The 16,326-nt window shown below is 41.4% G+C and overlaps 1 protein-coding gene across 1 annotated transcript in view; it reads right to left on the bottom strand.

Moving 5' to 3' along the window:
- The window catches only part of inka2 (inka box actin regulator 2), a 361,375-nt gene that overhangs the window by 177,097 nt on the left and 167,952 nt on the right, over positions 1-16,326 (bottom strand). The gene's annotated exons all lie outside the window — the stretch shown is intronic.

Genomic DNA, 16,326 nt, shown 5'->3' on the forward strand with positions numbered 1-16,326 from the left:
AATGGTGCCTTAACACGTCTCACAATATTCTATAAGAGTAATATCCTTAAATAGACAATGGAGCCCTAATACGTCTCACAATATTCTATAGGGGTTTTTACTTAAGAACCTACTATCGTCAGCACTGACAAACCTGTGGGCACATCATGACACAATAGAAAGCACAACTCTTTTGTTTATATGCCACTTACCAACTAAACAATATGTCCTGCTGTTACTGCACTTGTCTTTTCTTTTAAGGAGTGACCTCTTAGTCTTGATAAACCCAACGGGCAAGTAATGTGGCTACTCCCCATACAGATGTCATTATTTTTAATTTACTATTTCAATCTCTCTAGATATAAAGACAAAGTATACAAATTTAAAAGAAATGTGGTATTTATTAAATAATATTAATACCGGTAGAAGGAAGTATAAAAGAAAATACAGATAGCAAACTCTGGATATAGACAGTCTTTAGAAAAAGCTTATGAAGAATGTCAAGGATTAGAAGTTTGTCCTGGGGTGGCTTTTTGATCTAGCAGTCAGTGTTGTTCATAAGATGTGTAAAAACATAAAATGATGTAATTAAACAAAATGTATGTGTGTAAGTACAGAAAATAGAACAGAATGATCAAACTTGTTTGTGTTTTGCGTACGTGACAAAAAGCATGTATACTTTCTGGAAGTTTTCTTTTGATGATGTGTGTGACAAGAAAATATACCTTTAGGGTAATGACTTTACAAATTGGAAAAATACAAAATGAGTCAGGACGCTATTTTTATTGCTTACGTGGTCAACGATCAGGAGACTAGAAAGGTATAAAAGAGCAAGGATATCTGCGCTCGAGGCAGATGAAGTGCGGTGTCCTAGGACTGTGTTTCTCTGTCATTTTACCCTTGTCTGGTATGTATCAATAAAAGGTTTTGACTAATTTTAATTTTCTTCTCTGTCTTCAGTCACAAAAAGTGTCCACAGTTTTTGGCGCCCAACGTGGGGCAAGAGACGGCCGGTCGACTCCTCCAGCGAGACCATTTCAGTGATCCGTCTTACCAGCGGACTGCCGTCAACTTGAGCTCCGGCAGCAGAGCATGCAGCTCCGGCAAAAGTTAGGACTGCCCTGTCCTGAAACAGTTCTTGCGTGAGGAGCCCCTGGTCTCCTCTTTGCTACATCCACGGTGACTGAACGGATTTCCAGACAGAGCTTGCACACTTCCAGGCTGGGGTAAGCACCGGGGGATTTCCGAACATTTTTTATTTTCTAAATTACGGGAGGGCGAGTTTCCTGTTGACCGTCTAGTCATACTCATATCTCAACGGGTTGCTTAAGGTGATGGAGACTTGACCCAAGCAGTTTGACGCATATGAAAGGTCTGACGAAAGGATACTGGCCTCACCCATATCCTAGACTCGGCTGGACGTATTGATGTAGTATTCTGCTGAACCGAATCGGACACGAAGTCACCTGAGCTGGAATCCGGGGATGTGAGCGGACAGGCTAACGGGACGAGTAACGGGGTGGTATATATATGTATGGAAACATAAACAGAAAAAGAGCACAGATTGCAGGATTGCTGTTAGGACGGAATAAATAAATCTACATACTAATAGCAACAATACCGTGTTCTCCTGGGAACTGGTACAGGAACGATAGTTAGGTGTCTCCCCTTGGGAAAAAGAAGGGAAAAGTAAGGGAACAGTGAGTGGCACACTTAATACCTCGCTGATTCATACGGACAAGGGATTAGGCGAATCAGTATATAGTTGGAAAATTAAATACAGAACCCGGGAGGGCAAGGGGACATAATGGGAACTTATAACAGTAAGCCTGTTAATCGCCGCACAGGGGGATCAAAATCATTAATGCTGGAAGAATTATTTTCGGAGGATCAACAGACGCCCCGTAAAAATGGGTCTCCTAGGAAATTTATAGAAAAGAAGACAGGTTTAGATTTCAAGAAGGCATGTAAGAAATGGAATAGACAGAGTGGTGGGCGTTGGCCGATAGAGGGGACAGGAGATGTAAGTGAAATACAGGAAACTAGGAAGATCCTGTGTAGGAATAAGCAGGGTTGTTATAATAGTGGACCGTATCGAATGGATATGTTCGATAGATGGGAATTAGTAATAAAAGACAGAAATTTAGAAGCAGTACAGAAACAGAATGAATTGTTGCGGGCAAATGAGGGAAAGGCTAAAAAGGAGAAAGAGGAATTACTAATTACATTACAGAAAGTTCAGATAGGCACTGAACCACAGGCAGATGGGAGGAAAAGGAAGAATAATCCAAATAAAGACCCCCTTTATCCTATTATTTTTTCCCCTCCTCAGTACCAACCTCAGGCACCTCCATTATCCCCTCCTCTATCCCCCATTCCGACTGCCCCCCCTGCACTACAACCAGCAGAAGTTTCCCCTGATGATCCCCCAGGCACAGATCACTATGACCCCTCTACCCATCGTGATGACCCACCCTGTACTAGACAAACCCCCGTCTCCAAATGCACTCGAAGTCAAACCTCCACTCACAAACCAGCTCCAACTTTTTTCTCTTCTGATCCTTCACCTTCACTTACTTGCCCTTTAATAGAAGTTCCCAATCCCCATTATAACCCTGCCCATCCAGCCGGACCCCAAAATCCCACAACAGTTATGATAAATCGGAACTGGGACATCCAAGAACTAAAAGATGTCGTGAATGCACTTCCAGATCCAAAGGAAGTAGGAGGACTAAAATTTGTTGAACAACTTGATCAGTTAGATAGCATGTATAAGCCTAACGCTGCTGAATGGACCCAGGTACTTCGTCAAAAGCTTGGGACCACATGGGCCACTGTTAGCAGGGGTGTCCGCAATGACGTTCCATGGGTATGGAACCCAGCTTTAACTCGAGGACAGGGGATAGGTGGAGAAGGCGAATTTAACCCACAATGGGAGGCGTTGAGACAAAATATTGCAGAAAAATATAAAAAAGGAACGGACTGGTCCCTTATTTCTGCTGCAAAACAAAAGAGAGACGAGACGGTTGATGAATGGGCACATAGGATTCAAGACCTTATGGCTAATCACTCGGGCTTGGAAAATGTTGATGACCGCACTCGAGCTGCAGTTCCACCTTTTGTTTCCGGTTTGCGCCTTCATATACAAAACAAGGTCCGCACTTCCTGTATTGAGTGGGAAAGTGCCACGTTTGATGAAGTCAAACGACATGCTGAACATGCCGAAAAACAAACTAAGCAGAAGGAATCGGACTCTCATGCCAAATTATTGGCAGCACAGATGAACTATTATACCAGGAATGCTCCTGACCAAGGTCGAGGATATGGCTTTAGAGGAAGGGGACGAGGACGAGGAAGAGGACGAGGTGGTTTTAGAGCTCCTCCTGTTGACCACAATAAGAATCCTTTTATTCCCTCTCCCTTTAATTCCAATGCTAATTCCTTCTCTTGCTACGCCTGTGGTGAAACTGGACATTTTCGTCGGGAGTGCCCTCACAGACAGCAACAGCCCCCACCTCCCCTTATTCCACCTGTTTTTTCTGACACCCCTGACCAACAATACTGGCCATAGGAAAACGCAGGGACCTCCAGCCACTCTTTTCAACTACCTTTGCTCACCCATAATTCAGAGACTGATCCTTTACTGACATTGTTCGTTGATGGCACTGAGACTATTTTCTTAATCGACACTGGTGCCACTCGATCTACCCTCTCGCTGGCAAAGGTCCCTGCCTCGAACGAGACTGTTACTGTGCTTACTGCTTCTGGACAACCTCACCTTCTTCAAGTATCAAAACCTCTTCAAGTCCAGTCACGTCCTGGCGGACATACCTTACTGCATCGTTTTCTTTTGAATCAGCTCTGTCCAGTTAACCTTTTAGGAAGAGATCTCATGACAAAACTTTCTCTTTCTATTTCTATGACTGACAAAGGTTTTTTCTGTTCAACCCCCAAGTTGTTGTGTCAAATTACCCCTTACCCCAAACCCTCTTTTGCAGCATGGACTTTAGATATTTCCCCACACACCATTCTCCTCAAAGCCCTACACTCTTTTTCCCCTTGTCTCTTTCCCAATTTACAGGCCCCTGACATTTTACACTGTACTGCCCAATACTTCCCTATAGAAGTAGACACCCCCTGGCTAGAATCTTTCCTTACTTCTGGTACTTGCCCCGAAACCCTTCACATCTCCTGTGTTTTTATTTCATCCACAAAGGCAGCTGCTTCTGTTCATCTTACATGCTCACAGCATATATATTATCTTGGCGGCTCAGTGCCCCATATTTCCTTAGCTAAATCACGCACTGTTAAATGGGGGGAAATAGGACCATGGGTAGAAAAATGCCTTGAAAGAACAGACTGGTTACAAGTTACTCCGGGTATTTTTGATACTCCTGACCGTTTAATAACTAAAGTGGTGTTTCAAACTGATTTTTTAGTACATCGCGCTTTGTGCCGTCCTTCCTCTTTTGCTTGTTCATTACAAACCACTTTCCCTTCTTGGCTCTCTATGCTCCCTGATTCACTATGGTCCCAGGGAAAGAATGATTATGGAAGGATAGCCCATTGTGAGCCTCTGGTGATCCACCCGAAATCCTCCTTCCGCCCGCACCGTGCCCAATATCCTCTGTCTCCCGAAGCAGAGGCTGGCATCTCCGCCATACATTCCGATCTCGTCAAACGCGGTACCGCCGTTGGACATGGACCGTCATGCCTCAGGGATACACTGAAGCCCCTTGTGTTTATGGACAAGCTCTTGCCCAAAATTTAGAAGGCTTTTGGCCGGAAAGAGGTAGTACATTGATACAGTATGTAGATGGAAATGATATGTAGCGCTACGGAAGAAGATTGTACAAAAGATACCCAGAAATTGTTGCTGTTTCTGGGGGAAAATGGCCATAAAGTTTCTAAAGTTAAGCTGTAGCTAATCAAAACAACTGTAAAATATCTAGGTCATGACATTACGTATGGAACAAGAGCTCTCTCTAGCGATCGCATTACAGCCATCCAAAATCTTCCTAGACCGGTCACAAAACAACAGGTTATGTCTGTTTTAGGTATTCTGGGCTACTGCAGACAGTGGGTTCTAAATTTTACTGAAAGAGCACAGCCGTTGCAACAATTGGCTAATACTCCTGGCATCCCCCTTTCTGGCCAGGTCCAATGGAATGAACAGGCTGAGAAGGCTCTCTGTAACCTCAAAACTGCTCTTCTATCTGCGCCCGCGCTTGGTTTGCCTGATCATTCTCGTCCATTCACTTTGTTCGTGGACGAAAAGCAGGGATTTATGAATGCAGTACTGACGCAACAACATGGAGATAAACAAAGACCGGTGGCTTATTTTTCTAAAAAACTGGATCCAGTGGCCGCAGCACTTCCTCCGTGTCTTCGTGCTGTGGCTGCAACAACAGAAGCTGTATTAGCAAGCACGGATGTAGTTCTCATGAGCCCCCTAACAGTTAAAGTGCCTCACGCTGTACATTCTATCCTAGTACAATCCAAAACTTCACATCTCACTACTGCTAGGGCAATACACTATCAGAATGTACTCTGTACTTTGTCAAATGTTACAATTGAAAGATGCTCCACTTTAAATCCAGCCACTCTTCTCCCAACTAACAACGAAGGAGAACCACATAATTGCCATGACGAAATAGCAAAGGTTGTAAAACCTAGAGTAGATCTACAGGAAACACCTTTAGAAACTGGAGAAATGATTTTTGTGGATGGATGTTCCCTGCGATTGAAAAATGGAGCACCCTCAACCAGTTACGCAGTGGTCCAAGGGGACCGCCTGCTGGAAGCAAATGGAATTTCATCAAGCTTGAGTGCACAGGCAGCTGAACTCGTAGCACTCACTCGAGCATGTCAGCTGTCCGAAGGGAAGATCGTAACAATTTATACGGATTCCAGGTATGCTTTTGGAGTCTGCCATGATCATGGAGCACTATGGAAACTAAGGGGATTTAAGACCAGTACTGGCAAACCCATTCCAACATCAGAAATTGATCGAATCCCTTTTAGAAGCCATAACCAAACCATCAAAGCTAGCGATTGTTAAATGTCAAGCTCACACAGGAAAACAGGATCCTGTTAGCAAAGGAAATGAATTAGCTGACCACTTTGCTAAAGAGGCTGCATATAATAACACACCAATTTCTTTATTCCAACAGAGAAATGACCAGGACCCTGATAATCAAATTATTTCTTTACAGAGTGCAGCCACGGATATCGAAAGGAGAAAATGGTCCAAAGAAGGGTCCCTCTCTTATGGAGTCTGGACTCAAACACACTAACAAACCTTTTCTCCCAAAAGCCTCTTTCCCAGGAATGGCAAAAATCGCCCATGGCCTCGATCACGCAGGTAGAGATGCCCTGGTTCGAGATGTTGAAAAACATTGGGAAGCTGTAGGTTTCTCTACATATGCAGAGCAATTTTGCAGACGCTGTGCAATATGTCAAAAGTTTAATGTGGGAAAAGGTACCCAGGTAAGTCCCGCCGTTACCCCTAATCCAATGGGTCCGTTTGAACACCTCCAAATGGATTTCATTGAACTAACCCCGTCTAAAGGGTACCGATATTGTCTTGTGATTGTCGATGTGTTCTCCCGATAGGTAGAGGCTTTCCCTTCAAAACACAACGATGCCAAAACAGTAGCTAAAGCACTAATTAAAGAAATTATTCCAAGATGGGGTATCCCTCAAAAGTTACAAACAGATAATGGCACTCATTTTGTGAACTCCGTTATAAATGAATTAACCACCTGGCTCCAAATTAATGTGCACCATTATTGTAAATACCATCCCCAAAGCGGAGGCATCGTAGAACGATGCAATGGCACTTTAAAAGCTAAACTCGCAAAAATTTGTGAACAAACTAATTTATCATGGCCGGATGCACTACCCTTAGCTTTAATGGGACTAAGGGGACGGACACACCGACAACTGGGACTATCGCCGTTTGAGATTCTGACCGGACGTCCCATGCCCATTGGCATGGTTGTAGGAAATGTGAATTTGCATACTGTGGACAATGATCTTCTCTCTAGTCTTGCAGGTCTCCGAACCTCATTGAAGGAAGTCCACCAGCAGGTTAATCAAGCCTGGAGGACCAGCCCCCTTTCCAAGGATTTACCAATTCCCTTGGGCACCTGGATCCTGGTTCGAGATACTCGGAGGAAACACTGGCATCAGCCTAGGTGGAGAGGACCATTCCAAATTCTTCTATCCACACCACATGCCGTGAAAGTTGAAGGACTGCCTGCCTGGATCCACGCATCACATTGCAAGAAATGGCTATCTTAAAAATACTTTTTCTGTTGACTGTTACCCGCACCCTCTCGGGCTACCCAAGGATGGGTGGTGATCTCTATCTAAGTACTTTACCGCCTCTATGGAAAGGGCATATATGCTACATGAGGAGCACATGTCTCGTATAGCTTCTTCCATTTTCTCCTCCCCATCCCCTTTCCCCCCCCCCTTCCCCTTCATCAACCATTTCAATTTAATTATATTGCCCACATCATTTTGTTCAAAAAGGGAGGAGTGTAAAAACATAAAATGATGTAATTAAACAAAATGTATGTGTGTAAGTACAGAAAATAGAACAGAATGATCAAACTTGTTTGTGTTTTGCGTACGTGACAAAAAGCATGTATACTTTCTGGAAGTTTTCTTTTGATGATGTGTGTGACAAGAAAATATACCTTTAGGGTAATGACTTTACAAATTGGAAAAATACAAAATGAGTCAGGACGCTATTTTTATTGCTTACGTGGTCAAAGATCAGGAGACTAGAAAGGTATAAAAGAGCAAGGATATCTGCGCTCAAGGCAGATGAAGTGCGGTATCCTAGGACTGTGTTTCTCTGTCATTTTACCCTTGTCTGGTATGTATCAATAAAAGGTTTTGACTAATTTTAATTTTCTTCTCTGTCTTCAGTCACAAAAAGTGTCCACAGATGCTTTCACTGACGGCGAGATGAAATGGCTGACTTGGTATCCTCTTCTGATGTCCTTTTTGGCATTGCTGTTTCTTCTTCTGTTTTGGTCCCTTATACAAGCCATATTTATTTTAAAATTCCACGTGAGGCTTTGGGATATGTGATATTACACATATTTGATTGGCTGGCTGTCTGTACGATGGATGATTTTGCTCATGGTTTTTGATCTTGTTAGTATTCCTTCCTTTCCCAAGTGGTAAACTAATCTGATAAATCCTAGATGTAGGACATCACAACCATTTCATGGTCTTCTGCTTCGTTTACACAAATGTTTTAAGGTGATTGATTACTGTAAAAGAAGGTGCTTTGATGTTAATTGTCCATGCAAGTGTCCTGTATTTCAGTTCATCTTGTTTGTCTGAGCAAAATAATAATGAAAATATAGGCATCTATTATTTTAAAAATTGCAGATCTGAAACACAATGAGAGCAGCATTAAGCTAAACTCATTTAAATTAATTTTTTCCCCCTCATTAAGCAACACAGCCACAGGGGATGCACAAACCAGTGTGCTTCTTTATGCCGGTCCCAAGCCCAGATAAATAGGGAGGGTTGCGTCAGGAAGGGCATCCAGTGTAAAATTTTACCAAATCAGTATGTGGACAACAATACAAATTTCCATACCGGATTGGTCGAGTCCCGAGTTAACAACGACCGCCACCAGTACTGTTAGCCAACAGGGTGCTGGGGGAAATTGGGCTACTGTTTGCCAAACAAGGAGAAGAAGAGGGGGGAGACTCGTCCGGAGGCAGAAGGAAAGAAGGAAGGTAAAGAGAGTGGAACTGAGGGTAGGAACTTTGAATGTTGGCAGTACGACTGGTAAGGGGAGAGAGTTAGCAGATATGATAGAGAGAAGGAAGGTTGATATATTGTGCGTGCAAGAGACTAAATGGAAGGGGAGTAAGACCAGGTGGATTGGAGGTGGATGAGTTTAAATACTGGGGACAGTACAGAGTAACGGGGATTGTGGAAGAGAGGTGGAAAAGGGAGTGCAGGCAGGGTGGAGTGGGTGGAGAAGAGTGTCAGGAGTGATTTGTGACAGACGGGTATCAGCAAGAGTGAGAGGGAAGGTCTACAGGACACTAGTGAGACCAGCTATGTTATATGGGTTGGAGACGGTGGCACTGACCAGAAAGCAGGAGACAGAGCTGGAGGTGGCAGAGTTAAAGATGTTAAGATTTGCATTGGGTGTGATGAGGAGGGACAGGATTAGAAATGAGGACATTAGAGGGTCAGCTCAGGTTAGACAGTTGGGAGACAAAGTCAGAGAGGCGAGATTGCGTTGGTTTGGACAAGTGCAGAGGAGAGATGCTGGGTATATTGGGAGAAGGATGCTAAGTATAGAGCTGTCAAGTAAGAGGAAAAGAGTAAGGCCTAAGAGGAGGTTTATTGATGTGGTGAGAGAGAACATGCAGGTGATGGGTGGGACAGAGCAAGATGCAGAGGACAGAAAGATATGGAAGAAGATGATCCGCTGTGGCAACCCCTAACGGGAGCAGCTGAAAGAAAAGAAAGATTAAGCAGCACTCCAGAGCCTTTAAGAACTTGGTGCGAATATCATTCACCCGTTTGGACCTACTCGTTTTTCAAATTTACTTGGTCTGGACTGATTATTACTTTCCTTATTTTCCGAATTTGCAAATAGATTATTATTTTTATTGCTTTTTTTTGTGCATTTTTTCTCTCTATCACTTATTGGTGTCTTTTCGACGCACAGAATCTTCTTCTTCACTAAGTCTTTGCTTACATTTCTCCTTTTCAGAATTTACATTCTTTTCTCTCCAGCCCTTTTGTGTTTCTTTTCATCGCGCCACTCTTTCTGCTTTGCTTAATCGTGGACGTGTCATCTTTAACTTATCTTTTTTTTTTAAGCTGCTCTTTGTTCTACGTTTATTTGTGTCGTGGGACGTGAAAGTGTCTCTCTGAAGTGTCTCTCTTCAAAAGATCACGTCTCATTGCCCAAAAAGTCTTGTCTCATCCCAAGTTTTTTTTTATATAATAGATTTTCTTCCTTTAGTCATTCTGGTGCGTGCCCAGATGATAATGGGTGTGTATATTTATATTTATTTTTCTACATATTTATTTGTTTATTTAAAGAGCTTCTGTAAAAAGCTTAATTTGCTTCTGGGGACAAACAAAGTTCTATCTATTATATAGTGCCTTTCCTATTTATCTATCTATGTTAATGTACTTAATTCTTTATTATCGCATAGTACACATCTATTGAGTGACTTCCTATGGTATCACTAAAAGCGTAATTTACCTGGAAGTACCAAAGACACCACTTCTTACCAATTTTTTTTAAGCCATCTGTGACAAAGGATGACGTTTAATACACCCAACGATGAAGTAAGTAAAACTAAAATATTTTTTCCCCGTTAGTTGATTTTCTTATGAAGGCTTGATTTTTTTTCTTGACTTTCCAAAAGGAGACACCCAAGGAGAAGTAAAGGTGTAGAGCAGGGGGTCCTAATTTACGGTTCTGGAGGACTGCAGCGGCTGCAGGTTTTTGCTCCAACCCAATTGCTTAATAAGAAACACTTATTGCTCAAGTAACACTTCTGCTTCACTTTAGGTGTCTCGCTTGTTAAGATTTTTAACCCTAATTGCTCATTTTAGTCTTAAACAGCTGGATTCTTGTTTTTTTAATTGCTCCTAATTAGCAATAAGATGTAAATGACAAACAAGACCAGCATTTCTCCATTTAGCTTGTTTCCATTTAAACCCGTGTGTATTTATCATGCACTATTGGGTTTAATTAAATACTTGGAAGGAAAGTGAAGAGAAAAAAGTGAAGGACTAATAATTACTCCTCCATTTTAGCCTTCAAATCATTTGGATGATATCCTTAGAAAGGGGAAGAAAATCTAGGATATGAGAATGACATGACATGGCAGAGTTAAAGCACTAACAAGCCATGAAATTAAATTATCGGCAAGAATTGCTTTCTAATTAAGCAACCGGGTTAGAACAAAAACCTTCAGGCACTGCGGCCCTCCAGGACAGTGATTGAGGACCCCTGGCGTAGAGAGTCCCCCACATAGTAGTGAAACAGGACAAACTTTAAAAATCAATAAACAAAAAGCTATTGCTAGCTAAGCGGAGGCGAGGTACACTCCAAAATGCAGAGGTAGACTGACTCCCCACTCCTGATGTCATGCTTCCCCCTCCCCTCGGCCCATAGCCTCTGTCTCGGATTAGCGGCAATAAATCAAACCGCAAAATCAACCGGAAAGTTCAAGCAAATTGTAGAAAAAAACCTGATCTACTGTAAATCCGTTAAGTAGTTCTCTTGTGAAAAGCAGACAGACAGATGTTTGATTTTATATATATAGAGATATAAATATTGTCACACACGTGTGATTGGGAGACAGCTTATGGGGTCATCAAATGGTAATTCCACCCCGAGTTGTGGGTTGGCACTGTCATATAACGCCTCTTCTCAACAGATGCAGCAACGTCAATGACATTATGTTCAGGTTACAACCCCCTAAGCCCTCCTTTTCCACCTCGGCATCCTTCTATGGGGTTCTACCACCATACTGGGCCATTCTAACGTTTTACTCATGTCTGAAAAGAAATCTCTTGTGAAACTGTTTTTTTTTTTCCCCCATTTTCCATCAAATATTCAGGATTTTAATTATGGTACCCCAAAACTTTATGATCTCCATTTGTCTTTATTCTTACAATACATTTACATTTATTTGCTTAGCAGATGCTTTTATCCAAATCACCTTACAAAGGAGGTCAACACAATTGAGCAACATCAGTTAAGAGAGTGTTTTAAACAAGAGTAGCAGGACAGGTTACAAAAGCTGATTACCACACAAGAATAGCTATAAAGCTAGCATAAAAAACAAAATTATCAATATGAAAGATATCCACAAAGCAAAAATAATTGAACAATAATTTGACCAATCTTCAGAGTATGTTAGTGTTTTCAATCACTTCTTAAACATATTAAGGGAGTCAGTGGCTCAAGTGGAGATGGGCATATACATAAATGAAATAAAAAATGAAAATTAAAAATATATTAATATTGTGATGATTAAAAAAATGTTCACTTATACTCTACATTTCTATGACTGCTATTATATTTTCATTAAAATAAAAACAATTCATTGCTTATAAAAAGTATTCAGTTCTTGAAAGTTCTCACATGTCATTATTATAAAACATTGAATCACAGTGGATTTAATAAGAAGTGCTTTACAAAAATAAACTGAGTTTGGCTTTTTTAACACTGATGAACAGGAAAACACTCTTTAATGTTGACGTCAAAACAGATCTCTCTCAAAGTGGTCTAAATTAATTACAAATATAAAACACAAAATTACTGATCACCACCTTAATGTCAGTATGAATTAAACGGCAGCCATGACCGCCTTGAGTCTGTCTGCACCAGTGGTTCCCAACCTTTTTTTGGCCGTGCCCCACCTAGGCCTCTCTAAAATCATGATGTCCCCCACTGTGACATATACCTTATTCTTATTATTCCCTATTCAAAAAGTGAACTCCTACTCAGGTGGAGGAAGCCCATAATGTCATTAATTTGGTCTAAACAAGCTTCCAAAGAACATGGAAACAAAAGAGGGAAAGGATAGTTGAAGTACTGACAAAGAAATTGTTAAAAAAAGTCATGTAATATGAAAATACAGCAAATACAGTTTTGAAAACATATAATAAGAGACGTCAGTCAGTCAGTCATTTACCAACCCGCTATATCCTAACAAAGGGTCACGGGGGTCTGCTGGAGTCAATCCCAGCCAACACAGGGTTCAAGGCAAGAACAAATCCCGAGCAGGGAGCCATCCCACCGCAGATAATAAGAGACGTGATAGTCATAAAGGGCGACACGGTGGCGCAGTGGGTAGCACTGCTGCCTCGCAGTTAGGAAACTCAGGTTCGCTTCCCGGGTCCTCCCTGAATGGAGTTTGTATGTTCTCGCCGTGTCTGCGTGGGTTTCCTCCGGGTGCTCTGGTTTCCTCCCACATTCCAAAGACATGCAGGTTAGGTGCATTGGCGATCCTAAATTGTCTCTAGTGTGTGCTTGATGTGTTTGTGCCCTGCGGTGGGCTGGCGCCCTGCCCAGGGTTTGTTTCCTGCCTTGCGCCCTGTGTTAGCTGAGATTGGCTCTGGCAGATTCCCGTGGCCCTGTGTTGGGCTGTGGCGGGATGGATAATAGATGGATGGATATTCATAAATATAAAATAACTTTAATGACAGCTTTTTCTGTAATATTTTAATCATTTTATATTTTTGTTATATTGCAAAATTTTGTAATCATTGTTGCAATTCATATCATTTTAATGGTAAAAAAGATTTCTAAGTAGAAAAACCCAAGCCAGTTGTAAAATCATAAATTAAAGAGTTCTTCACCATCCCTTCTATGTTTATATAAATATATAAATGTCTCTGTAAAAAATAAAAATTATTTAATATTTTTTCTATCATTTTTAACAGTGAATTTCTGTTTTTTTCATTTTATAAATTGTTTAACGTACCTAAATTCTTGATTTGCCCCCCTAAAAAAAAAAAAATTGCGCCCCACGTTGGAAATGTCCGGTCTACACAGATGTCTCTATCAGCTCTTCCATTTTCCCCTTTTGTTCTTTGAAAAGCAGCTTATGCATGTTGATCACAAGTGGGCAGCCTTTTTCAAGTCCAACTACAAACTGTCAATTGGAGTGAGATCAGTGCTCGTATTTATGAAGTGTCTTGGAATTACAGTTGGACCTTGTGATTTGCATGGATGTGAAAAATCCTCTAATACATTCAACAAAGTAGGCTAACACATAGATAGATAGATAGATAGATAGATAGATAGATAGATAGATAGATAGATAGATAGATAGATAGATAGATAGATAGATAGATAGATAGATAGATAGATAGATAGATCAGACACCCAGCATGATTACAATATTACACAGTACCTGATTTATATAACAGAAAAATATAAAAACAGTAAAATAAAAAGGTGATCGGGCAGATCCAAGTAACTTATAGGCCAGTAAGCTTAACATGTATCTCAGGTAAATTAATGGAAGAAATTATTAAGGAGAAGACTGAATTACCCATGACAACAAAGGTGGGAAAGCGTTTATATTTCAAATAAAGGTTATAGTTCTAGTTGAACGGTGGGACTGCAACACACAAAAGTAGGTCAGAGACACCAAGTGGCACAGAGCCTACATTGTACAGGAAGTCAATGGTTCCTGAAAAAAAAGTTCCAGGAGTGGGAAAGTGCCTTATATTGATGACAACACACAATGGTAGTGCCAATGTTAGCCATGCGTAAAAAGACAAAAAGTACGACAAAACATTTGGTAATAGCTATCTTTAGTAGTCCACCAAAACACAGAGGGTCTCAAATTGTACCCATGTACAGAGAAACTACATGGCACCAACTCCACTCTTGGCCTGACTCTTCTAATGCAGCTGACAAATTTCAGACTCAGAGTGAATCCTGCTCTATATTCTTACACCCCTGCGACTCCAGTTGTACTTAAAGGCCTGGGTCTTCAAAGCACCTTCTTTGCTGCTCATCCTCTAATACAATCGTCATGATTCCTCTACTCCAAGTAAAGGATCATGTGGCAATTAGGTTGAAGAATACTAGCTTTATGCCAGCTTGAAGGGGCAACTTATTCTCAAGCTTCAACAGTTGGTAGCTATATGCTACCACCTTTTTAGACATGGCATCTCTCTAAAGAGACTGGGACCCCAACACCATTGGCCACACCAGGTGAATGTTAGGCGATTCCACCAATGCTGCATTTCTCTCTGCCTTGTACGGACACCCCTTGCCTGTCGGGACATATAAATGGCATACTGCTTCTCAGTGGCCTGTACACTCTCACACGACCTCATCCAGGTTCTCTATTTCTTTCTATCTTGGACATCTTTTCCAGGACTCTTCCCTATTCTGTGCTATCCTGATAGTGCAAATGCTCCTGCCGTTTGATCCTCTTCTTAGAAAATATGTATATATAATGAAAAGCAACATTTATATCCACATCATACACATTTTAATATATGTATTTTAGAGAAAAGGTTTTATTTTCAAAATAAGTGATAACATAGGAATTAGCTCACCAATAAATTCATTTTTGTGCATTTGAATCCAAATCCTTTTTCTCCAAATGGCAAATGACAACTTTGTAAGCGGTTAGCGGATGCTCAGAGTAAAGAGTCCTGGATAGCTCCATGTGGTAGTAATGGAGGAGATGGGGACATGTTACTTGTCCTGTTCCACTGACACTTGCCCTCATGTGTTCCATTGCCACCAGACTTCATTTTTTACTACAAATGGTGAAGTGACCCCAGTTACGGCTGGACTTGAATTCTGTAAATCATTACATTCCCTTTGATAGCTGAACTCCCCCTTCATATATGAAAGTCAGACATTCTGAGGCCTTGATTATGAAAATTCAGATTAACTCTTGAGATACTTAAGAAAGCAGACACAGGGCACAATGCTGTGAGAAAGCGCTGCTTCCATTCCCTGCTGCACTTATTTCTGGTCAGATATGGCTTGAAGCTGCACTGTGACAGAGCAGTTAAAATGACTCATTGAGGGAGTAAGAGCTGGTCATTGAATTGGCAGTCATTTGGTAGAGATGGGACATTTAACACCAAAGTATTGAACGTCATATCCATCCATTTTCCAACCCGCTGAAGCCGAACACAGGGTCACGGGGGGTCTGCTGGAGCCAATCCCAGCCAACACAGGGCACAAGGCAGGAACCAATCCCGGGCAGGGTGCCAACCCACCGCAGGAACGTCATATCACTTTTGTAAAACACACTGTTGCCAACACAGTATTTTGAAGCTTCTATCAATTTCCATTACCATGTGACTGATGAATGTCACTAAAACATCAGAAATGTTCTGAGTGCTTTCAGGTTCTGTGCCATCCCTAAGCCCACAAGCTATAAAAAGGAAAGAAAAATGACAGATTGTATTTTTATTAGATTAGTAAAATTAATCTAATCTATTAAATCAACTTTATTGAATACTTTAAATATACTTTAAATAATATATGGAAGAGATGCGAAAAAGAGAGTGCAGGCAGGATGGAGTAACTAGAGAAGAGTGTCAGGAGTGATTTGTGACAGACGGATATCAGCAAGAGTGAAAGGGAAGGTCTACAGGACGGTAGTGAGACCAGCTATGTTATATGGGTTGGAGACGGTGGCACTGACCAGAAAGCAGGAGACAGAGCTGGAGGTGGCACAGTTAAAGATGCTAAGATTTGCATTGGGGGTGACGAAGATGGACAGGATTAGAAATGAGGACCCATATTTAGTAAGCATCTCAGAATTACTATTAGGAATTACACTA

The sequence above is a fragment of the Erpetoichthys calabaricus genome, chromosome 3, assembly GCF_900747795.2.
Source record: "Erpetoichthys calabaricus chromosome 3, fErpCal1.3, whole genome shotgun sequence".
NCBI lineage: Eukaryota > Metazoa > Chordata > Cladistia > Polypteriformes > Polypteridae > Erpetoichthys > Erpetoichthys calabaricus.